Source organism: Protopterus annectens, chromosome 3.part1, assembly GCF_019279795.1.
Source record: "Protopterus annectens isolate FY-2018-M chromosome 3.part1, PAN1.0, whole genome shotgun sequence".
Lineage (NCBI taxonomy): Eukaryota > Metazoa > Chordata > Ceratodontiformes > Protopteridae > Protopterus > Protopterus annectens.
In genome coordinates, this window is record NC_056732.1 from 404308748 (window position 1) to 404334323 (window position 25576).

At 41.3% G+C, this 25576-nt stretch overlaps 1 protein-coding gene across 1 annotated transcript in view; it reads right to left on the minus strand.

The window, feature by feature from the left end:
* The window catches only part of TOP2B (DNA topoisomerase II beta), a gene marked incomplete in the record, with an annotated part of 2991925 nt that overhangs the window by 17491 nt on the left and 2948858 nt on the right, over window positions 1-25576 (minus strand).

Below are 25576 nucleotides of genomic sequence, written 5' to 3' on the forward strand. Positions count from 1 at the left end.
TGGGGCTGGCAAAGAGATCGCAGCAGGGCTGTCTCCACTTGTGGAAGATCAGACGGGCTACTTTCTGGTTCAAGGACCATTCGTGAGGTAATAATATTGCCCTGCTTAGCTTGTCCGCTATCACGGAGGAAGTCCCCGGGATGTGCGTTGCAATGAGAAAGCGTTGGGAAGAAATCGCCCAATTCCAAACTCGCTGGGCCTCTCGACATAAGAGGTATGATCTGGTTCCCCCCTGTTTGTTTAGATACCAAACCACCGACATGTTGTCAGTTTGGATAGCTATTGTCCCTAGAGGGAGAAAGACGTGAAGTGCTTGCAACGCTAGAAGCACCGCTCTCATCTTTAGGACATAGATATGCAGATGGGCCTCCTGATCTTGCCATGTGCCTTGGACAGTCCTGCCAAGATAATGCCTCCTCACCCTATCTGAAAGGCATCCGTGGTCACAGTGGCAATGAGTTGGTGCGGTACAAAGGGAGTCCTTGTGGTAAGATGACCTGGTTGAATCCACCAGCGTAGATCCTTTTTACAAGAATCTGTGATCGGAATCTGATGATGTAGAGGCAACTGCTGAAAGGACCAATGGGATGGTAGTCTTGCTAAAGGTACCAAGGTTATGGTCGATGCCATAGTTCCGAGAAGCTGCAACACCACCTTCGCTTTGACTCTTCGAAGGGGAAGTATCCTGTAAATTTGTTGCGCAAGATTCTGTATTCTCTCTGTAGGTAGTCTGGCTGTCATAGCAACCGTGTCTATGTTTGCTCCTATAAATGTTATAGATTGAGTGGGAAAAGTAGAGGATTTTTCCCAGTTTATAGAGATTTCCAACTGGGAACAGAGTTTGATTGTTGAATCTCTCGACTGACCTAGATGATGCCTGGTGGTGGCGGTCAGGAGCCAATCGTCCAGGTATGGAAAGACTTGGATTCCCTGATGCCTCAAATGAGCTGTGACTACTGTCGTGCACTTGGTGAACACCCTGGGGGCTGTGGTGAGACCAAAGGGCAGCGCCCGAAACTGGTAATGACTGGCTCCCAGCCGGAAGCATAGGTAGCTCCTTGATGCTTTGTCCATCATTATGTGGTAGTAGGTACTCTGGAGATCTACTGAGCACATCCAACTCTCTCTCCCAAACAGAGGGAGTATGGATTGTAGAGTGACCATTCGGAACTTGGACTTCTTTACATACTCGTTTAACCTGCTGAGGTCTAGGATGAGTCTCCAGTCTCCTGTTCTTTTTGGAACTAAAAAGAACCTGGAGTATGTTCAGAATCCTGTCTGGTCTGCTGGGACCTTTTGGATGACTCTTTTTAATAGCAGCTTTTTTTATCTCTATAGCCGCTTGATCCCTGTGATTGGGTGGTATATCTGGGATCCTTTTGGGAGGGCGAGGTGGAAGGGAAAAGGGTATAGAGTAACCTCTGGTGATAATTTCTAGTACCCACTTGTCTCAAGTGAGATGTAGCCAGGCTTCTGGGTACAAGGACAGGTGACCCCTGACCGACACCAAAAACACACAGTCGGGTTCCACATCAGGAAGGCTGACAGGGACGGTCACGAAAGTAATCGCAACCTCCCTAATTTTGTGGGCCTCCCCTGCCTCTAGGGCAACATCTACCATTATTTCCTCCTCTCCTGCCTCTGAAGGAGGAATCATCCTGTGTGTCCTGGAAAGGTCTCTGTGATTTCTTGAACCACATTTTACCACTCTTCTGACCTTTAGGGTAAGGTCTAGAAGGAACGGTAAAACGGACTCCACAGCAGAGAGTCTTTCCTTCCTGTTCACACCTGGTGAGGGTATCTTTCACCTTGGGTCCAAAAAGAGAGGATCCATCCATGGGAGCATTGGTGAATGTAGACTTGAAAGTCTCAGCAAAGCTGCATAGACTCATCCAGGAATGTCTCCTTAAGGAGACTCCTGAACCTGCCGCCCTACTCGCACCATCAGCTGCGTACGAAATCAGCCACATGGAGGAGTTAACAATAGATGTGAGAGTAGCCAACTGAGCCGACACTGTAGATGGGATAGCTTCAGTAAAGGTACCCTGAAGAGTACCTCCTAACTCTTTTAGGAAATATCTCTGAAGTCTCGTAAAATGTGATAGTTCAGCGATCGGTGTGTAAAAGCCACTGAAGAGAAGATGCGCTTCCCATACCTATCCATCGTTCGGGATTCCTTATTAGGTGGATGGTGAGAAGTCATCTCTGCTAGCTCCTTCTTAGTGGCTGCTGCCACTATCATGGCATCAACAGGTAAACCCTTGGATAAAAATTCTTTGTCTTTAGGGGTGGAAAGAATTTTATTCAGCCTCCTGGGGACTGGTTCCATGGCATCAGGAGTCTGTCATGCTTTCTGACTCTCATGATCCAGTAATTCATCAAATGGAAGAGACACCCATGAAGCTGAGGGTTGAGACCCGTAGGCCTTCAGGTACACTGACTCCTCATCGGACGGGGTAACGGTGGGCTAGCCACCTCTCTGCCTGAGGATCTCCAAAATGTCTGCAAAGGAGACATCTTCAGAGGACGACTTAGGATACCCCTCCGACTCATCAAGGTCAGTGTCAGCTGTGACAGACTCATCAGAGAAGTCTACATACTTCCTCTTACATGATCTCTTCAGAGGGGGCTCCTCAGCAGGGTCTTCTGGGGAGGTCTCGGAAGATCGGGGGCCACCCAAATGGGGGTCCTGAGGCTGTGGGTCTCTACCATCCCGGGGGAGGGAGGATGCTGAGACCGTAGTTGGCGCTTGAGGAAGTATAGCCTCGGTACTCCTACGTGGTACGGATGAACTATCCAACCTCATCCTCATGAAAACAGACTCCTCTGGCTCAGAACGACGCCCCGGCTCTGAAGAGAGCATAGGTGCCGATGGCTCCAAAGGATTCGGCCCGGAGAATGATGTAGGGTCCGAGCTCACTCGGGCCAATGCACCAAGAGGAAGACTTGGCACCAAAGAGGTTCGGTTCTAAGTGTCCCCCTTGAGGCCGGCCGAAGAGCTTCGGACCCTAGACACTTCGGACGGCGCTGATAGTGTCAGAACAGAGCTCGGCTCAGATACAACCACACGGGGTGCTGGAGCCGAGGACATCACTATAGTCAGTACTGACAACATCGGCTCCAAAGGCCCAAATCTAGGTTGGAGGAGGAAAAAGAGCAGGATCAGTAGCAGGAGTTGGCTCCGAGACTGAAAGGGTCGGAATAGATAAAAATTTTGGCAAGGTTGACGACTTAAGGAGTCTGAGCACCACTCTCTCAATGTCTTCTTCAGATAAGCTCCTGGAGGACAGTGTGGAAGACCTCGCTCTCTGCAATATAGGAGATTTTAGAGTAGGGGAGACCGGTGGAATGTCTTAGACCGGCTCCAAATAGGACTGCTAGTGGTCGGCACCGAAGCACTTGGTGCCGATACTGTAAGGTCCATGTCCAGAATCTCAATCAGCTCCGAAGACAGTGGAGCCGAAGAGACAGAGGCCAACTCCGATTTTGGTAACTTCTGTGGAGGTTCAGAGACAGAAGTTGAGGCTGGAGAAGGCCTTTTAGAGGTCTTGCCCTTATCCTTTCTAGAAGGCTGCGACCTAGCAGAGGAGGAGGAACTGGCTAGGTCTTCCTCGAAGGAAGGTTTTAACATGCCTTTTAGGATCAGCTTATTCTTCTGTTCCTGGAGCACTCTAGGGCTAAAGGAATGACAAAAGAGACACGTTTCTTGAAGATGTATGGCCCCTAAAAAGTACACACAGACGCTATGTCCATCAGTGATGGACATTTTTTGCGAACATTTAGTATACTTTTTAAACCCTGACTGTTTATTTTTATGTTCTTTGGACATAATGGCAGTAGAAAAAAAAACAACTCACACACACACAACAAGAGAGGAACTAGATCCTCTAACTTAAACAGATCTAGCCTTAATACTCATAACAAAAGATAAAAGTGGTTTTACTAGGTTCTCTAACTTAAATGAACCTAGTGCAGAAAGGAAAAAAAAGGGAACAAACTAGCACCTCGAAGTTAAACAGTCTAGTCTAAAAAGCACACACTCACGGGAACCACACACAAAAGGCCAACAGGCCCAAGAATTTTTTTAAACAGTAATAAGTCAAATCCGGTTAAAGACACAATCAGCAATCAGAATAACACTTCACACGAAGCAAAACACTCCTAATAAGTAGTAATAATAAAGAACTAAACCACTTAGCCACGGCTAACCAAAAGAAGCTTCCGACTGAAGACGTGGCAAACGAGATCTGGGGAATGAGCTCATGCACCATGGGATACCCATTAGCCACGAACCAATTACAGGATTTCAGGCTTGGAGCCGAGAATCGGCCTTGAACCCACATGTAATAATGGAGGCGAGATAGGACTACATAACATGGTTAGTCAACAGAGGTTTTTATAAGCCTCAAATTTTTCCAAGAAAATAAATATTGCGGGGAAGTTACAGGGATGAAAAAACTCACCTCCCATATTAGTCTCTGAAATAAGGACCTCTTTGCTCCTGAAATCTCATTCCCATAACATGCACTAACTAGGTGGAACGTAACCTAACTTACACTCTCAAATGGCTAGCTGTATGCTTACTAGCCACGGATGATCGCAAGTCCTGGAGGCCAGGTAAAAGGACGGATCTAGGACTAATTACTGACGATACGTTTCAACAAAACTGAAATGGTCGCGCACACTTTCATGAAAGTCTGCTAAAAAAAAACAAACAAAAAAAACAAAACAAAACAGTAATCACGTTTATGTAGGGGGACCCCTGCACCCCCCACTTTTATATTCTCACTACAATGGGGAAAAGGGAATATTTTCTTATCCTCACTGTGCTGCAATCTCAGCAAAAGCCATTTTCTCATATTTTTCTTTTTTTTAGCTCAATTTCACGAAAGTGTGCTCGCCCGTTTCACTTTCACTGAAACATGTAAGCGATCAATTAGTCCTAGACCCAACATGACATAGATGCACAAGGGATGCAACTGCTGGACAGATGGAAAAGCCAGGTCAAGGCCTGAAACAGCCATAAAAATATATTCTCTCAGGGTGTGCTTCTACATTTTAGAAGGCAGATGCCACCAGAGAGTGAAAAGCTATTTCACATGAAGTGACCTGGGCTGTCTCACACAATGTACTGGAGGGGAGGACTTAGTATACCCGTATCAACCTACTGGAGCAGAGCCCAGAGTACCGACAACACACTACATACTAGGGGATTCAAAGTAACAGCATGTACTGCCGTAAGCTGGTCACAAGCAGGCTCTAGCCACTTGAAGATAGGATGAAAACTGCCAACAGCTAAGGATGCACCCCCAAAAGTAGCTGATGGGAGACATCTTCAGTGTTTCTCTCATTATGAACATGAAGATGGGCAACAGTTCAACTACTCATCAGGCAAGGTACAGCTAGCAACATACAAAGCCATACTGGTGATGGGATTTACCTTTAAAAGTTCCTGGTCTCATGGAAGAAAAACTTTTTTTTCAGACAGCTGTGAATGATTTTTGTTACTTCTACCACTGCCTTTTGCTGGTGCACAGGTACTGGCCTGGGGTCAATGAAAAAAACTTTTAAAGCCCATCTCTGTGCTAGGCACCCTCAATCGCTGTTACATTTTGAAAAGTAGACAGGCCTGTAATCTGTGTGCATGTTTGAGAGGCTGAATCAAAAAATGATGCAACTTTTGGCAGTGCTGATCTCTTACCCAAAACAAGATGGTGTAGTATGGTTCTTGCCTGGAGAGGCCACAACATGTATTTATTTATTTATTATTAACAATATGAAGAACAATATTATTATTAACAATATGAAGAATTTTTCCAGGAGAAAACAGGAAATTATTCAACAACAAATGTTGGGATCAAGATTCCAACTGAACAAGTGGCAAAAAAAGACCTGAATGTCACAGAACTAATCACTTTTTCCTACTCAACAAATGATGTCATGGGAGTGTGCTAGCAAGAAGTACCTGTTTCCTTATGTACAGAAGTGAAAACAAGTACAAAATCAGCCAAGCTGGGAACTGCAGAAGAGGAAATAAAGAAGCTATGTTCTTACCATAATGTTCCATCTGTGTTGTCCATCTTCATTTCCATTAACCTGTGGGTACTGGTTCCAATCCTCAGAACCGATCGGCTGTTTTTTATATACAGCTTGAGCTTCCTGACTTGAGCTCCTGCCTCCCTATACCCACAATGCCCTGCTCCCCCAACGTACCTCAGATAGATTTTGCCAGAAAGGGCATAGCACTTAAACATGTTTACATTATAGAAGTTACACAACTCTATAATTAAACAATTTCAGGAGTTCAACATAAGGAATACAAATTACTTTGAACATTCAACCAGGCTTCCTAAAGAAATAAAGCGTGGCAACCTACTGACAGGTACAATCCTTTAATGAAGCGCTTTTCGTTCAATACAATTCCTTGAACTTCTTCAGATACACATAAAAATACAGAATGATTTAAATATCTAGGATGTCAAGTCAGCTGATCCCAGCTTACTACAAATTAAAAGGGCTACGCTGTGATACCTAAAATACTTAAAAGTAAAAACACTAAAAGCATCGCAGAACAAGTAAAACCATTTACATTTTCAAGTTGTACCAATATAGTGTAAATAAGTGTGTTACTTGTATGTTTTTGAAAATGTTCTTAATCATTATAATAATAATAATAATAATAATTGAGCTTCTCAGTATTATTATTCCTATTTAGACAGCAGTACATACGTATCAATCCGTAATACAGATGCTAACATGATACTATCTACATAAACTTTTGATTTTTAAGATAGGCATAACTGAACACATATCATTGAGTCCAGGCTCATTATATGCGTTTAGGCGTATTTGCCATACTAATTCCAACATTTCTAGTTCTAATTCAGTTGGTCCACCCCTTATTTTTGGTGCCATTTGGTCTAATATCCAAAATTTAAAAGTGTGACTAGGATTTTATTGAACATGTTTGGCTAGTGCACTATCCTGATTGATTTTTTTAATACTATATAAATGGTCGTATATTCTATCCCTCAATCTACGCTTTGTTTTGCCTACATAGAAACTGGGACAATGTAGGCACTTAGATAAGTATACGACCATTTTAAAGTTAGTTAAATTTGCCCGTACTCTTCAAAACTTTTTTATTACTGTTGTTAATCTGAATGTCTATTGATGTACCTACATGAATGTATTTACAGTACGGGCAGGCATAACATTGTTGCATGCCCTTACATTTAGTTGTCACGTTCTCCAAACTTTCGAATATATTTTTGAAATTCCTATCTCTTCTTGTTGTGAATTTCGGGACTAATCCTAATTTCTCAAGAAGTTCTTTATCCTGAGTAATGATGTTCCAATTCTTCCATATAATGCTTTTAATATGTTGAAAATCAATATTGTATGTAATTACAAAATTGACACTTGAACCATCTGATTATTTATTATACTATTACAAATATTATCTATTGGGTTGTTATTTCCTACAACTATGGTTATGTTTTCAATTATGTCCTCCTCTTTATTTCTCAAAATAGGTTGATAAGTTCCACTCTTTCTTTTATTGATCACTTCCGTTATAATTTCATCTAGAAACTTACTAGGGTATGCTCTTCTAATGAACATTTGTCTCAATGTATTACATTCTACCTTAAAATCCTCCTCTGTGGTGGTCATTCGGGCCGCCCTGACAAGTTGTCCCTTGACCACCGATTTCTTCTGGTGAAAAGGGTGGCCACTTGTGAAGTGTAGAAACGTGTTGGAATATGAAGGTTTTCTATAGATTCTTGCTTCATACTTTTTAGCTATTGTGTTCTTAACTAACAGTACATCCAAATATGCTATCTCCTTCTCATGATAGCTGTATGCAAATTCTAGAAAATCTGTTGTTTGGTTGAAATCTACTATAAGTTCAGCTTGTTCTTTGCTCCCTTTAAACAGAATGAATATATCATCTAAATATCTGGTGAAATATGCTATTTGTTTGTTAATATAATCTACTTTGAATATGTGACTATATTCCCAGTGATTCATTACTAAATTAGCAAAGGCTGAACCACACGGGGACCCCATGGCCACCCCCTTTGTTTGATGGTAAATGTTGTTCTTAAAATAGATGTAGTTGTGTGATAGAACAATGTCTAACAACTCTTCTACTAGTGCTATTTCCATGTACAAAGCACCTTTTTGTTTGAGATTCTGCGATACCCACTCAATACCTAAATCTTGGGGTATAGAGGTGTATAAATCTCTTACATCAATTGTTATAAAATTGTATTGGTCGACATATTCTAATTCATTAATTTTCTCTAAGAATGACCATGAATCCTTATATATTCCTGCCTCATTCATCGCGTATTTCTTTAGAATCCTGTCTATCACCTTTGAGCATGCATAGGTTGCAGAGTTCCTAACATCTACTATAGGTCTGAGGGGTGGGTCTAATACATTTTTATGTATTTTAGGTACTCCGAAAATTGTGGGTGCTGTGGGTGCTGACAATCATAAAATTATACATATTTAAATCAATTCTCCCTTCGATAAAGAGATCATTTATGTATATTTTGATCCTTTGGTTAGCTTGGTTGTATTCATTAAGTGATGCTTGCGTATATGAATCTGACACTAATATTTCTTCTATTTTATTTTCATAACCGATAGGATCCATAAATACCAACCCTCCCCCTTTATCTGGTTTCATGATGCGAACATTGAGTTTTTTCAAATGCTCAATCCATTCCTGCTCCTGCTCAGTTAAGTTCCCTTCCATTCCTGATGTCGAGTACCATGTATTGTAATACCTAAAATCCAGTTCACATATTCTTTCAAAAATGTGTAGTGAATTATGCAATGGTGGACTGAATGTACTAGGAACTCTATACTGTTCCACTTGTATTCTATTTGCATCACCAAACAAGATCTGTAGATTTAATTTCCTAACGTACATTTTTAGATCGATTATATGGTTAGTGATATTCGGTCTTTTAAGTGGAACAAAGGCAAGGCCTTTTGCAAGCATACTGACCGTTCAGACTGATTACAGCTGAAGAGTAATTATATACAGAAAAATCCCCTTCACTATTCTGGATAACCAAAGGTATATTTACAGTACTTAGTTTGGTTATCTCCATTTGTTGTGTTTTTTCCGTTGGTTCCTCCTGTTCTGAAATCTTCCCTTCTGAAAAACCTGTTGGTTATCAGACCATTGTCCATTGTTGTTTCTCCTATTGTTGTTACCATTGTTGTTATTACTTTGATTTTGTAAACGCTCACTTCTACGTGGCCCATCATCATTACTAGTTAAGTTCGGAGGGGTGGAAGGTGGGGATTCTGTGTTGATATGCAAGTCAATATGATCAATGATTTGAACATTTTGATCATTATTCTCCCCAATATTAGCCACTTGTTGGTTAAGAGATGTTAAATGTGGCTGGTTAGCATGATTTACCTGACCGGTTACTGTCTGACCTCCTCTTACTTGCCATTGTTGTGTTGGGGGAGGTCGAGGATAGGCAGTGCCATTAGTATATTGTAATCTGTCTCCTTCAAGTTTTTTACACTTCGCCTTAGCTTTCAACATATATGCATCTATTGTTTGGAAAATACGTACATATTCATATTTGTATCTTTCAAAGTCTGGATGAGACCTAATTTTAGAGTCCAAAACTATACTTTCATCCTTTAATTCATCCGCTAAAATCTTATAGTTTTTGCACATAATGTGAAGTAATTCCAGACCCTGTTTGTTAAATAGTTCCACAAGTTCCATGTGGAATTGGGATTCTGGTATAAGGCCCGTTGGATAATGACAAATTCGGAGGCCTTTAGGTACCAGTTGTAATCCAATACATTCATAAAAATATTCTATCTCCAGTTTCAACTTCTTGCATTTTAGTAAAATATGATCAAAGTTGTTTAACAGATCAAGTAAGCTTATTACATCCATAACCAGATTCCTCATACATGGTTGACTCTTGTTAAAGTACATACCCATAGGTGAAGTCAGCCACTCTTTTAAGTTTGGAATTCCAATAAGCCCTTGGACCGTCATGTTCTGCTGTTGAGCCTCTGCTCTGAGACTGCCATCTCCATTACTGTTTGATGTTCCTTGGCCACCATTGTCGAATAAATCCTGTTTACTTGGTCTAGAATTATTACCCTCTCCATTAGGAATAGTTCCAAAAGTTGTCGATGGTGTACTACATGTTACGACTGCTCCAATTTGGCCCGATGGAATAGTAACCTCCGATTGTAAATTCGAACATCCTCCGAGTAGACCGGAAGTGTTAGAGCCCTTCTGCGATGCTTCGTTACCCCGTAACTGTTGCTGCTGCTGCTGTTGTTGCTGGGAGTGCTTACCATGTAAACGACTGAGAAACTCCACTCTATCCGTGAGTTTTTGAACTTGTTGAGATAAAATTTGACTACACTAAGAAGTGTTGTGTCTTCTCCGGTAGCAGTTTCATTTTCCGTTAAAGGAAAGAGTTCCGGTGTACCGCTCAGTTGGTTGGTTGCCATGCCGACAAACATACAAACTCGTGTTAAAAACAAGAAACTGTTAAAACCAAGAAATAAAGCGTGGCAACCTACTGACAGGTACAATCCTTTAATGAAGCGCTTTTCGTTCAATACAATTCCTTGAACTTCTTCAGATACACATAAAATACAGAATGATTTAAATATCTATGATGTCAAGTCAGCTGATCCCAGCTTACTACAAATTAAAAGGGCTATGCTGTGATACCTAAAATACTTAAAGTAAAAACACTAAAAGCATCGCAGAACAAGTAAAACCATTTACATTTTCAAGTTGTACCAATATAGTGTAAATAAGTGTGTTACTTGTATATTTTTTAAAATGTTCTTAATCATTATAATAATAATAATAATAATAATAATAATAACAACAACAATTGAGCTTCTCAGTATTATTATTCCTATTTAGACAGCAGTACATACGTATCAATCCGTAATACAGATGCTAACATGATACTATCTACATAAACTTTTGATTTTTAAGATAGGCATAATTGAACACATATCATTGAGCCCAGGCTCATTATATGCATTTAAGCATATTTGCCATACTAATTCCAACTTTTCTAGTTCTAATTCAGTTGGTCCACCCCTTATTTTTGGTGCCATTTGGTGTAATATCCAAAATTTAAAAGTGTGACTAGGATTTTCTTGAACATGTTTGGCTAGTGCACTATCCTGATTGATTTTTTTAATACTATACAAATTGATTTTTTTAATACTATACAAATGGTCGCATATTCTGTCCCTCAATCTACGCTTTGTTTTGCCTACATAGAAACTGGGACAATGTAGGCACTTAGATGAGTATACGACCATTTTAAAGTTGCAGTTAAATTTGCCCGTACTCTTCAAAACTTTTTTATTACTATTGTTAATCTGAATGTCTATTGATGTACCTACATGAATGTATTTACAGTACGGGCAGGCATAACATTGTTGCATGCCCTTACATTTAGTTGTCAGGTTCTCCAAACTTTCGAATATATTTTTGAAATTTCTATCTCTTCTTGTTGTGAATTTCGGGACTAATCCTAATTTCTCAAGAAGTTCTTTATCCTGAGTAATGATGCTCCAATTTTTCCATATAATGCTTTTAATATGTTGAAAATCAATATTGAATGTAATTACAAAATTGACACTTGAACCAGCTGATTCTTTATTTATTATACTATTACAAATATTATCTATTGGGTTGTTATTTCCTACAACTATGGTTATGTTTTCAATTATGTCCTCCTCTTTATTTCTCAAAATAGGTTGATAAGTCCAACTCTTTCTTTTATTGATCACTTCCGTTATAATTTCATCTAGAAACTTACTAGGGTATGCTCTTCTAATGAACATTTGTCTCGATGTATTACATTCTACCTTAAAATCCTCCTCTGTGGTGGTCATTCGGGCCGCCCTGACAAGTTGTCCCTTTCTTCTGGTGAAAAGGGTGGCCACTTGTGAAGTGTAGAAACGTGTTGGAATATGAAGGTTTTCTATAGATTCTTGCTTCATACTTTTTAGCTATTGTGTTCTTAACTAACAGTACATCCAAATATGCTATCTCCTTCTCATGATAGCTGTATGTAAATTCTAGAAAATCTGTTGTTTGGTTGAAATAATCTACCAAAAGTTCAGCTTGTTCTTTGTTCCCTTTAAACAGAATGAATATATCATCTAAATAGCTGGTGAAATATGCTGTTTGTTAATATGATCTACTTTGAATATGTGACTATATTCCCAGTGATTCATTACTAAATTAGCAAAGGTTGAACCACACAGGGACCCCATGGCCACCCCCTTTTGTTTGATGGTAAAAGTTGTTCTTAAAATAGATGTAGTTGTGTGATAGAACAATGTTTAACAACTCTTCTACTAGTGCTATTTCCGTGTACAAAGCACCTTTTTGTTTGAGATTCTGCGATACCCACTCAATACCTAAATCTTGGGGTATAGAGGTGTATAAATCTCTTACATCAATTGTTATAAAATTGTATTGGTCGACATATTCTAATTCATTAATTTTCTCTAAGAATGACCATGAATCCTTACATATTCCTGCCTCATTCATCACGTATTTCTTTAGAATCCTGTCTATCACCTTTGAGCATGCATAGGTTGCAGAGTTCCTACCATCTACTATAGGTCTGAGGGGTGGGTCTAATACATTTTTATGTATTTTAGGTACTCCGAAAATTGTGGGTGCTTTGGGTGCTGACATTTTGACACTTCTTGAGAAATTAGGATTAGTCTCAAAATTCACAACAAGAAGAGATAGGAATTTCAAAAATATATTCGAAAGTTTGGAGAACGTGACAACTAAATGTAAGGGCATGCAACAATGTTATGCCTGCCCGTACTGTAAATACATTCATGCAGGTACATCAATAGACATTCAGATTAACAACAGTAATAAAAAAGTTTTGAAGAGTACAGGCAAATTTAACTGTAACTAAAATGGTTGTATACTTATCTAAGTGCCTACAATGTCCCAGTTTCTATGTAGGCAAAACAAAGCGTAGATTGAGGGACAGAATATACGACCATTTATGTAGTATTAAAAAAAATCTATCAGGATAGTGCACTAGCCAAACATGTTCAAGAAAATCCTAGTCACACTTTTAAATTTTGGATATTACACCAAATGGCACCAAAAATAAGGGGTGGACCAACTGAATTAGAACTAGAAATGTTGGAATTAGTATGGCAAATACACCTAAACGCATATAATGAGCCTGGACTCAATGATATGTGTTCAATTATGCCTATCTTAAAAATCAAAAGTTTATGTAGATAGTATCATGTTAGCATCTGCATTACGGATTGATACGTATGTACTGCTGTCTAAATAGGAATAATAATACTGAGAAGCTCAATTGCTATTATTATTATTATTATAATGATTAAGAACATTTTCAAAAACATACAAGTAACACTTATTTACACTATATTGGTACAACTTGAAAATGTAAATGGTTTTACTTGTTCTGCGATGCTTTTAGTGTTTTTACTTTAAGTATTTTAGGTATCACAGCGCAGCCCTTTTAATTTGTAGTAAGCTGGGATCAGCTGACTTGACATCACAGATATTTAAATCATTCTGTATTTTTATGTGTATCTGAAGAAGTTCAAGGAATTGTATTGAATGAAAAGTGCTTCATTAAAGGATTGTACTTATCAGTAGGTTGCCATGCTTTATTTCTTGGTTTTAACAGTTTCTTGTTTTTAACACGAGTTTGTAGGCTTCCCAAAGACTTGGATAGGAAGACGGGAGGTGGGAAGGTTAACAGAAATGAAGATGGGCAACACAGATGGAACATTATGGTACATTATGGTAAGAACATAACTTCTTTATCTTATGCTGTCCTTTTCACTTCATTAACCTGTGGGACAGAGTTCCCAGCTAACTAAGATCCAGGATGGCCCTCACGGGACGATATTCCTGAGAACAGCAGAACCAAAAAGCACTTCTACTCCTGGATATGATGTCCAATTTGTAATGCATAAGCATTTGAGGGCTAGACCAAGTAGCTGCAGTGGAAATATCCTCAATCAAAACTCTAGTCCAAAAGAAGAAAATGAGAAGTAGCATTAGACGTTGTGGAGTGGGTCTTAACAGGTATTCGTAAGGAAATATTTTTGAAAGAATAAATAAAGGTAATACAGTCTTTCAACCACCTGGCTAATCAGACTTTGGTGATAGATCTACCTTTTTTTGTAACTGAAAAGGATGCAAACAACTGATCAGACTTCCTAAAGGGCTTGGTTCTGTGTAAATAAAACCAAAGCTGTCTATGAACATGAAGCAAATGGAGGGTATATTCATCTTTGTTTTGATAATAGGGAAAAAAGACTAGAAGACTGATGGACTGATTAATGTTGCCTTCCTTAGCCACCTTGGATAAAAACAAAGGATTAGTGCGCGCAAGGTAACTCTATCATTGTGAAAAATCAAGTACGGAAATTTAGAAGAAAGGGCTTGAAGTTCAGATACTCTTCTTGCAGCTGTGACAGCTACTAGGAAGAGGGTTTTTCAAGAAAGGGAGCTTAGAAGCAAGGGCTAAGGACTCAAAGCCAACATGAAAATTGGATATGACTGCTAACTGGACTTTGACAGTATAACAACTAGCTCCATCACCGAAAAGGGAAAACCAAAAAGTCAAGTGCGAATTGAGACAGACACTGTAAAAGGATGTCTGTCTTTGTTCAGCCCAAATAGAAAAGCTCTTCCACTTACTTTTACAAATCACATATGTCGAGCACCTATGTGAGGAGACCAAAATCTCTTGAACGGGGGAAGAAAGCCTGGGATATCTTGCAATCATCGGAAGTGGAGAAACCATGCAGCTAGTTTCAGGCCCTGTATATCTGGATGGGGATGTCCTGATGGGTGAGAGCGCAGATTTAAAACCAGATCCAACCTCAGAAGGCAAACCAGATGAGACCAAAGGAAGATGAACCCAGTTTGTCGAGGCCAAAAGGGAGCAATGAGGATTACTTTGCTCTGCAACCTGAACGCTTTCTGTAAGAACTTGGGAATTAGTGGTATAGGAGGAAAGGCTTCCAGAAGGCCAGAGGGCCAGGCATGGACAAGAGCATCCCTGTATTACTGTACCTGAGAAGGGATCACGGCAAAGTACATACTGCATTTGTTGATGAAAGGGGATGCAAACAGATCGCAGCAGAGGAGACCCCATTTGTGGAAAGTCATGTCTGCCGTTGACTGATTCAGAGACCACTCGTGAGGCATCGGTAATACTTAACTGACCTGGTCTGCTAATATGTTGGACTCCCCCGGAATGTGCTTTGCTGCCAGAAAGTGGTTAGTAGAGATCGCCCACTGCCAAACCCTCATTGCTTCTTGACATAGGGGGTAGTACCTGGTTCCTCCGTGTTTGTTGATGTACCAAACTACTGACATGTTGCCATTTGAATTGCAATATCCCCCAAAGGAAGAAAACTGTCGAGTTCTTGCAACACTAGAAGACCCGCTCTCACCTCCAGTACACTGATAAGCAACTTGGTCTCCACATCCACGTGCTTTGAACTGTTCGACCCAGATATTGCCCCCCCCCCCCAGTTTGGAGGTGTCTGTGCTCAGTGTGGCGTTTCGGGATGGAAGGATGAATGAACGTCCTTGAGTAATGTCTGCGGAGTGAAACCACCAAAGCAGAGATTCCTTGCACACTCGCCACAGTTTTATGGGAAGACTAAGAGGATTCCTGAGTAGTGACCACTAGATTGCTAACATCCACTGCAAGAGCCTCATACAAAAATGAGCCATAGGCAGGAGAGTTATCGTGGCCGCCATTGAACCCGATGCTCTGAGAACTAAACTGGCTGGAAGCAGAAGTATGGGTAGAGTCGGTCTGATATGACTTCTTAGATTCGTCACCCTATCTGTCATCAGATAAACACAGATGTCCTTGTATTCAGACGAGCCCCAATGAAATCTATGACCTGAACCAGATCCAACTGGGACTTCTGCATGTTGATAGTTATCCGGAGAGTTGTGGTCAACTGTTACAGTCTCTGGCTTGAATGAGTAGATGCCTGATTGCAGCAGTCAGAAGCCAGTCATCCAGATATGGAAAACCCTTGCAACTCTGCAGTCTGAGATGCGCTGCCATCACTGCCAAGCATTTGGTGAACACTTTGGAGGCTGTGGTGAGACCAAATGGGAATGACCTGAACCGGTAATGACTGGCTCCCAGCCTGAAATGTAAAAAATGCCTGGAACATCTGTCCATTTTTATATGATAGAATAAAACCAGCAAAACAAAGGTGCTATCTATGCTAACACTCATATGCCTACCCAGCTTAGAGGGCACTCCAACTACTGCATAAAGACTGACGACTGGCCCAAACACAAGAAGACTGAAGAAGGGTAACTGACCCACCAAGGAGGCTCCACCTGGACAGATACTTTATCATTTAATAAAATATCTAATGTCTGGAAAACTACTTCATGGGCTTATGATTGCCAGTGAAACCCCAACCAGAAAAACTGTAGGGTGGAATGAGATGGACAGCCAAAAGGCCAAGGTTCCAAAGGCTGAGTCCTGAAGTAACAAGGCAGCAAAGGTGGCCCTTTTCCTAGAAATGCAGTCAACATAGTAATGCCTGAGGATGTAAACAATAAAGTGGCCACTACACTCACATCTGCAATAATGATGTTCGTGAAGCAGAAAATCCTCTGGTGATATTCACTTTGATTACATCATTCTTCAGCTAGCAGTGAAATAAGTCATCAGAAAAAAAAAAAAAAACAGCAGTCCACTTTGAAAAGATTTGCTTGACACAGCAAAGTAGACAAGCAACCATTCCAGCTCCCTAAACATGGAACTTATGCACCCTCCTTTCCAGAAAGCTGGTGATCTACATCTAGAAGTCAAATGGCTTTTTTCTGTTCTAAAGAAGAAAATAGGAAGAAGTTCAGAATAATTCATCAACAAATCAGAAACCATTTTCAGGAGGAAATACAGACTGGCGCAAATCAACATCTGATCTATGAGAAAGACCAAATATGGTTTCATACCTCATTAGCAAACACATTGCCTTGCTTTGTACCATCCTTCATTTGACATACAGTTTCTTAAGGTGTCAGTGTCCTGTTTAGAATTGAATTCCATGAATGATGACTTTCTAATTAATGAAAGGCAGTAATAAGAAAGGGCAGGGTGTGAGAAATAAAAAGATACAAACTGTTCTTCAATGAACGGTAAGGGACATATCCTTTACTGTCACCACCTGCGCATACTTTCATTCATATTTTCGTAACAGAGAAAAGTTGCACACTGACGAACATCATATGGAATGTCTTAGTTGGAAGAAAGAAAAAAATGGCCACTGTGCATGCAGAATGCACTACATTAGATAAGTTGCCAGTTTTGTTAGATATCCAACAGCCGAGAAGCAAATGATTTACAAACTAATGTGTGGTACCCAATGATGCTTCAGATAGTGGGATAGTGAGGAAGACCACAGTCAATGATACTCTTGCATTTTTAGCTGAGCTAAAGAACAGACAATGAATTACGTTGTAATTCCACAGAGGCATAATTTTAAGTTCTACAAGTATCTAATGGGAAAAGCTCAAGTCTAACTGAACAAAAGTGATGCCAAGTGATTTGAACAACTGGTATACTTTCCAAGTTAAGGAAAGCTGTTTGCGAAAATTTAGAGAAAACTTCAAGTCTGAATTTGCAATAATGGTAAAAAAATTAAATGCATCACCACAACTGTAGAGTTTATGCTGAGCAACACACAGTACTTTTTACAATGGCATTTACTGTTCAGATTTACATTTGCTTAATTTACAATTTTTTATTGTAAAGTGTACTTTGAGTACCTTTAAGAAAAGGCTAATAAATCTAAGGGTTTGTGAGTGGACTGTTAGTGGTGAAAATCTTCAAAGATGATCGGTGTGAAACAACTGCACCATAAGGGTTTACATCTCTGAGATCCCGCGCGCAGAGGTAATGGCCATCGAAAGAAGAAGAAGAAAAAAAAAAAAAAAAAAACATTTTCAAATCAGAAACTTCAATTACACCAAAACAGCTTGTCTAAAGTAGAAAATAGGAAACTTGTCAGCAAGAAGTTGAATTCCATGGTGTAGAGGGGCTCTTGACAGGTAGAAATTCAGGACTCCTTTTTAACTGCTTGAAAAGACAGGTCTGGGCCACCCACTCAAGGTCAAAATGGGGGAAAAATACATAACACCCGCACCGAAGTCCATGGGAACAGGGAAGGTACAAATTGTACAAATACTAAAAATGGGTCATGACCACATGCAAACTGAATATCTTGGGTCGTAGTTGGTGTATACACAAATAAAAACCTTTTTTATCAGGCAAAGTATGTCTCCTGACTGGTAATTTTTCTAGCAGCTTCAACATCCAGCTAGGAGGTCTGGCAGGATCAGCGAGGCTGTAGCAACAGACACAGAGTTTCAAAGTGGGGACTGCCTCTAAACTTTAGAATTGTAATTTGCAGCCTTTTTTAGAGAATGTTTAATACCAAGTGATAACTCCTAACATTTTGCAAAGAAGGCTAAGAGAACCTTCACCAGTCTCTCAGGAAAGGGGGACTCTGTAGGGGGAGAAAGGGGGGGAGAAGTGGCTTCGAAGAATCATGGTTGATCCCTCTGGGAGTCCCAGCTGTGTGGGCCCCAAAGCTTCTCCTTGGGTCTTGTTTGTCATTCTTTACTGAACTTTCCCTTTTTCCCCTTTAACAGACCTGCTTTTGCCATGTGTAGTGTACAACAGGCAAGATGCATCTGGTTACTTCCTACTAAATTTAACAGCTTGGGCCTGAAAAAAGCTGCTTTACACACTGCATGGTCTTGCCCTTTTCCTCCAGTCTTTTGAAAACTCTTTCCCCAGAGGTATGTTCAGCAGCTCCTTCTTTACATGGTCTGAAAGGCAATCAGGCAAGACTTCATAGGTTCATAGGTTGGAACTAGGCTATCAGCCCTAGGGGCTTACACAAGCCTAGCCATAACAATTCCCTGGCTATTTCTTCCCACAGTATTTACTTCCCTGGACCCCTGCCTAGCAGGGCGACTGACGTGATTCCTATCTCCCATCCAATCATCAAGGTTCCTTGTGAAGAGGGCCAAAGAGAAGCTCTGCTTGACATGTATGGGCAGTCTATTCCAGAGTCTGCGGAGTCTCTGGGTCAGGAACCTATCCCTCCAGCATGTTTTGTTCATTGTGATGACAAAGTTTAGATCCCTGGAGCGTGTGGCTCTGACAGATTGGGATGTAGCATGTCCAACAGCTCTGGGCTTGACGTGGCCTTGTATGTTAAGCAGAGATTGCCTCTGAGTACACAATATGCGACATCATCATAGGGCATCTGCTTTAGGCCTGTGATTCTTTTAGTGAGGTATTTCTGCGGCCTTTCCAGTTGTTGCAGATGCCTTGAGAGGTACATACCAAATGGGACGTTTGGGTCTAATGAGGGATGAGTATAGTGGGACAATGACCTCCTTTTTTCTGGATGAAAAGCCCTTAGTGATGAGGTGTGCAACATGGAAGAATTTCCTGACTGTTGTGGTGATGTGGTTATCGAAGGTGAGACCACTGTCCACCTGTGTCCCTAAGTCTCTTATCATACTTTCGATGTTTAGTGTACTGCCACTTATATGGTAATTCACGGGTATATGTTTTTCCCCAAAGGGGATAACTATACATTTGGGTAGTAGCTGGTGTATACATATCACAGCATCCCGAGCAGAAAAGTCACAAGGTTCAAGCATTTCCTACTTTATATGCTTATTATGTACCTCCTCTGTCTTAGCCCTCATCTTCTTCAGCAGAAACTGCTTACAGGAAAGCATGAAAAACATGCAGTTAAAGGTTCAAAGAAAGGGCAGCAAAAGTGAAGAACATTTTCCCAAAACAGTTGAGTATTCTACTCTTTTTTATTAAGAAACGGGGTTCTTGGATGAAGCTGAAACGGTTCTCTTGCTGGAACCCAGGAGCACCACAGCTGGATCAGTCAAAGGATTTGTATAAAGGAACTTCAGGAGGAAATCCTTGTTCCTATAGTAGTAGTTAGGTTTCCTTGGAGAAAGGGGAAGGAGTCTTGCTCCAAAAAAGCATCCTCAAGGACATCATCAATTGGAGTAACAGCTAGTGCTATAGACTTGGGCAGGCCCATGAAAGCGATGTACCTAAACTGGGCACCTATGTACTCATTACACTCCCCACTGGAGCATATTCATCCTATCAAGAGTGTCCCCAAAGGAGAAATACTCTGGTGAGGATGTCTGATTTACATGCAATGGCAGAGGGGATCTGGCTAACGTAAGCCAGATAATCTGCTTCTAAATGACTGGAATCAGAATTCTCAGCATGAGGTTTTATCCTTCTCTTTTTAGAAAGGGCCTCATACACCTCTGGCATTCCTAGTTCTGGGCTTTAGGATTTCAGAAGGTACATAAAATCCTCAGCCAGTTGGACAAGTTGGTCAGTAAAAGCCTGGGATATGGAGGACAGCTATGACACTGACCAATCTAGGCAGAGGAAAACTGGATGGCATCAGTTTTAGTCGTTGGTGTCTTGTGACTTTAGCTTCAGTTACAACCATCCTAGAAGCCTCTCGTCACAGGTGGGAACCAAGACCTCAATCCAGCCTCTAGGAGCATTCTCTCGGACAAATACCCGGAGATACCAGCTTCAACTCTGATGATTAGAAGTCAAGCCTAGAAAGTGGATGGCCCCTTGGTGTCAGGAAGTGTGGCAGAGACACTGGTCTGGGTGAATATGTAAGCTGCAGAAAGCATGACAGCCTGCAAAACGGCAGCAGAGGCCTTGTCCAAGGGCAAAGACTATGAAAGCCTCTCTCCACAGCTGAAGTTGCTGGACCCATGAGGACTCGCATCACCCACTGGAATGCTTCTATCAAAGTCTCTTATCAGAGTATGACTCTCTTTGGCGGAAGGTTTCAGGAAGTCTTGGCGGACATCATGACTGCAAAGAAACAAGTATGCATTCCTTTTTAGACTAACGTGACATTCTGGCACACAACAGACAGGAATCCACATTATGGTGTGTCTGAGGCAAAACAATCAGACGTTATGGAAATCATTGCAGACAAACTGCTTCCTGCAAAACTGCGGTTAACTTTCACAAATACTTCAGCTTCAAATTAGGTATCAAACTCAACCATTACTTATAGTCAAAAATAAGTAACAAGGAAGACAGTACAGTTGCGCAAGTTAACTTACCATGATAGCAGATGTTCAGTGTCAATGGTGCAGTAGCTTAAGAAATGGATTATACGACTGGCCAGTATCAAAAGCTTTAGGGCACTTTACACATGCTTTACACCTTGCATCCTTGTAGAAGGGCCTTGGTTAAAACCATGGGGGGAAAAGTAAAGCTCTGGGAAATCAGGGCATCCAGCCAAGCTACTTTACTGGCTGGAATCCCAAAAGTAGGGACAGTGAGTACTATTATGAACAAATGCCTGCCACTGGTAGTGTAAAAGAAAAACCAACAGAAGGAAAGTACAGTTGTGTACACTTACCATAAATGTAGATGTTCGAGTGTATTCACTGCAGTCATTACATTTGGGTAATCTTCTGGCAGGTTGTCCTCAGTCGGCCTGATTAACAAAGTCTTGGGTCCTGCGTCGGTTGCTGTCCCTTCTTCCATGACGTCAGGTCGTCAGGGGTATAAAACATGCATCCGACGCCATTACATCCGTTTTTCTTGCCCCAGATGTCAGGTGCCCCCTAATGGGTAGCAAATAAAATTAAAAACACAAAAATATACCTCCAACCAAAAGCAAATACACCAAAAAGGCTTTTAAGTATAGTAAAAGAAAGTAGAGGAATAGCCAGAGAAAAGTAGGGGGCTGGAGGGAGGGTAACCAGGACTGCAACAGTGAATACACTCGAACATCTACATTTATGGTAAGGGTACACAACTGTACTATGTTCTTCGTGTTTCACTGTTGCAGTCATTACATTTGGGTAGATTCCCAAAACTATGGTTGGGAGGAGGAGTTTATAAAGCATTAGGGCCAGCTATAAGTCCCTGCAAGATAGCAGTGGCAAAGCCAGCTCTGGATTTAGAGAAAATGTAAATGGTAATGCTTGTGAAAGTATGTACAGAACTCCATGTAGCAGCTTCTAGGATATCCCTGGTAGGAACACCTCTGAGAAAGGCTGCAAAAGTAGATGCAGCCCTGGTGGAGTGAGATCTGATCCCTTGGGGGATAGGCTTCCATGGTGCTTATAGCAGAAATTAATGCAATGGCTTATCCATTTAGAAATGGTTTGTTCTGAAATAGCCTTACTCTCTTGTCCCTGCAGCAAATGCTACCATCAGTTGTTCAGATTTTCTTTGAGATTTAGTCCCGTCTAAGTAGAATCTAAGTTGTCTGTGCACATCCAAGGAATGCAGAATCCATTCCCCTTAGTTCTGTGGATTGGGAAAGAAGGTTGGGAAATGAATGGACTGATTGAGAGCCACACTGGAAACCACCTTGGGCATGAAGGCTGGATTGGTCCTCAGAGATACCCTGTCTGCATGAAAGATGATGAAAGGCTCCACTGCCATAAGGGCCTGTAATTCAGATATCCTTTTAGCTGAAGTGATTGCTAAAAGGAAGGCTGCTTTCCAAGAAAGAAACTTTAAGTCTGCAGTAGCAGCTGGCTCGAAAGGAGGTAGAGTGAGCTTCTCAAAAACAAAGTTAAGGTCCCAGGCAGGGGTAGGAGCTCTCCTGGATGGTCTCAAGTTCTTTGCCCCTCTGAGATACTGCTTGAGCAGGGGATGAGAGAAGAGGGGTGGTTCTGTGTTAGAGTGAGCTGAAATAGCTGAAGCGTGGATTTTAATAGAGGAAAAAGACAGGCCCTTGTGAAGCATCTCAGTTAAGTATTGCAAAATCTGAGGTAAATTGAGCGCTGTTGTGCTCATTCCTAAAGATTGGTTCCTGGCACAGAATCTTTTCCCTTTGTCAGCATAAGAATTCCTAGTACTAGGTCTTCTCGCTTCCAAGATGACATCAATCACAGGTTTTGCTGAGGGATGATAAGGGTGAATTTAAATGATTAGCCAGGCTCTGCAAGGTTCAATGTTGGAAGCTGAGGGTGTAGAATTTGGTTCTCCTGCTGAGACAGCAAGGAAGGGGTCTGAGGGCAGGTGCCATGGAGATATTTGCGACACACTGCGCAGGAGTGGGTATCAGTGCTGGCGTGGCCAGTCTGGAGCAATCAAAATCATTCTTGGTTTGTCCTGTTTGACTTTTAGCAGAACTTTGGAGAGCAGAGGCACAGGGGGAAAGGAGTAGACTGATAGGTTTTTCCATCTGAAGGACACAGCATCCACTTTCCAGGCTTCTTTGTGGGGAGTCCTTGTGCAAAACTTGTCCAACTGGTAGTTCTGGGGGAAGGCAAGTCTGGGCTTCCCCATTTGCTTGTCAACATGTTGAAAACCTGTGGTTTAAGTTTCCACTCGTGTGGGTCCATGAGATTTCTGCTTAGTCCGTCTGCCAGTATATTCAATTTTCCTGGCAGGAATTGAGCTTGTAGGTGCACTTGGTAGCTCAAGGCTGTGTTCCACAATGCCATGGCTAGTCTGCAGAGGGGGTAAGAATGTGCACCCCCCTGCTTATGTACCAACATAACCGTGGTGTTGTCCTTCTTTACCATTAGTTGTCCTGGAAGAATGTAGCCCTTGAAGGCTGTCAGAGCAATCTGTACAGCAAACATTTCTTTTTGATTGATATGTAGGTGCATTTGATTTGGGTCCCATTTGCCCTGAATGCACTTCCCTGCCAGGTGAGCCCCCCCCCCATGCATAGTCTGATGCATCTGTAGTTAGGGTTTGAGCAGCAGGGGGTAGTGTGAATGGCAGTCCCTTATTTTGGTGGCAGGCCTCTGCCCATCATAGGAATTACAGGCGTAAGCAAGGTATGATAGGAATCATTGTTTCCAGGTTGTGACAATGTTGACTCCATAGACTTTTTAAGTACCACTGTAGTTTCCTCATATGCAGTCTTGCATATGGAATTAGAAGAATGCAGGAGGACATGAACCCCAAGGCTTACAGTATTTGTCTTGCAGACAGCAAGGTTTTTGTGGCCACTTGTTTGAAGTAAGTTACCAAGTGAATTTGTTTCTCTGGCGTGAGGAAAGCCATCTGGGCAGTTTTATTCAAGCTTGCACCCAGGAATGTAATCTGTTGAGAGGGTACCAGTTGTGATTTCTTTTCGTTCATGGTGTACTCCAGACAAGTTAGAACCCTTTTTACAAACGCCAGATGATTTAGAAGTATGCCCTGGTTTTCTGCCTGAATTAGACAATCGTCTAGGTCTGGATATATTTGAATATTTCTTTGCCTGCAAAATGCAATAACTGGAGCCAGGCACTTTGTGAATACCCTGGGCACAGTAGACAAGCCAAAGGGCAGTGCAGAGAACTGATAATACAAGTAGCCTGCTTTGAAGCCTAGGTATCTTCTGCAAGATTCCGACTGGGATGTGCAGGTATGCTTCTTTTAAATCTAGAGTTGCCAACCAGGCATCTTTGTCTAGCATAGGAAGTAACTGCTGAAGAGTCAGCATCTTGAATTTTGGAATGTCCAGAAAGGTGTTTAGAGTAGACAGGTCCAGAATTGGACGCCATGATTTGTCTTTTCTGGGTACCAGAAAAAGCCTGGAATAGAAACCTTGTCCCTTTTCCTCTTCTGGTACCAACTGAATAGTCCCCATGCTTAAGAAAGAAAATACTTGTTTTTGAGCCTCTGACCACTGATTTGGGGGCAGGTCTGGCCATGTTTGGTGTTGGCAACGTGTGGAAATGAAATCTGTATCCCTGGGACACTATATTTAAAACCCATTTGTCCTGTGTTATGAGTTCCCAGTTCTTTGCATGAAGAGCAATCCTTCCCCCCAAAGGGGCGGCTGAAACTAAGTGCTTGGTAATTTTAAAAGGAAGTCATTGAGACTGTTTACCACGGGGGGGTCTTGTTTCCAGATTTGGAAGTGGAGGCCCCCCCATTGCTTAGTTCTGAGAGTCCCCTGGGACTGAAACCTGGTGCTTTTGGTGTGTCTGGGTTTGGCTTGAGAGGATCTGGAAGGAGCTGGAAAAGACCAATTCTTAGTAGGCCAGTGCCTACTAAATCTTGGAGATTGTACTTGTAAGAAATCTTTCACAGTTTGCATAGATTTAGCTTTATCTTCCATCTTTTTAGAACTTCTTCAGCCTTATTGCCAAACAGGTGGTCCTGATTTAAAGGAGCATCCAACAATTTTGTTTTAACACGATCAGGCAATGATTGCTCCTTAAGCCAAGCATGCCTTCTAAGCACACACCCAGTAACAGCAGCCCTGCAGGAGGCCTCTAAAGAATCAAAACCACATTGCAAAGTATGTTTTTCAACTTGTTCAGCAGAATGCAATAAATCCTGTAAATCTTTATTTTCCACAAAGCCAGGAATCAACATCATTTTCTGTTTAAGCAGTCCAATAATATGCTGTTGATATTTTAGCATATGAAATTGGCATTTTAAAGCCCCAATTGCCAAGGTTGCAGAAG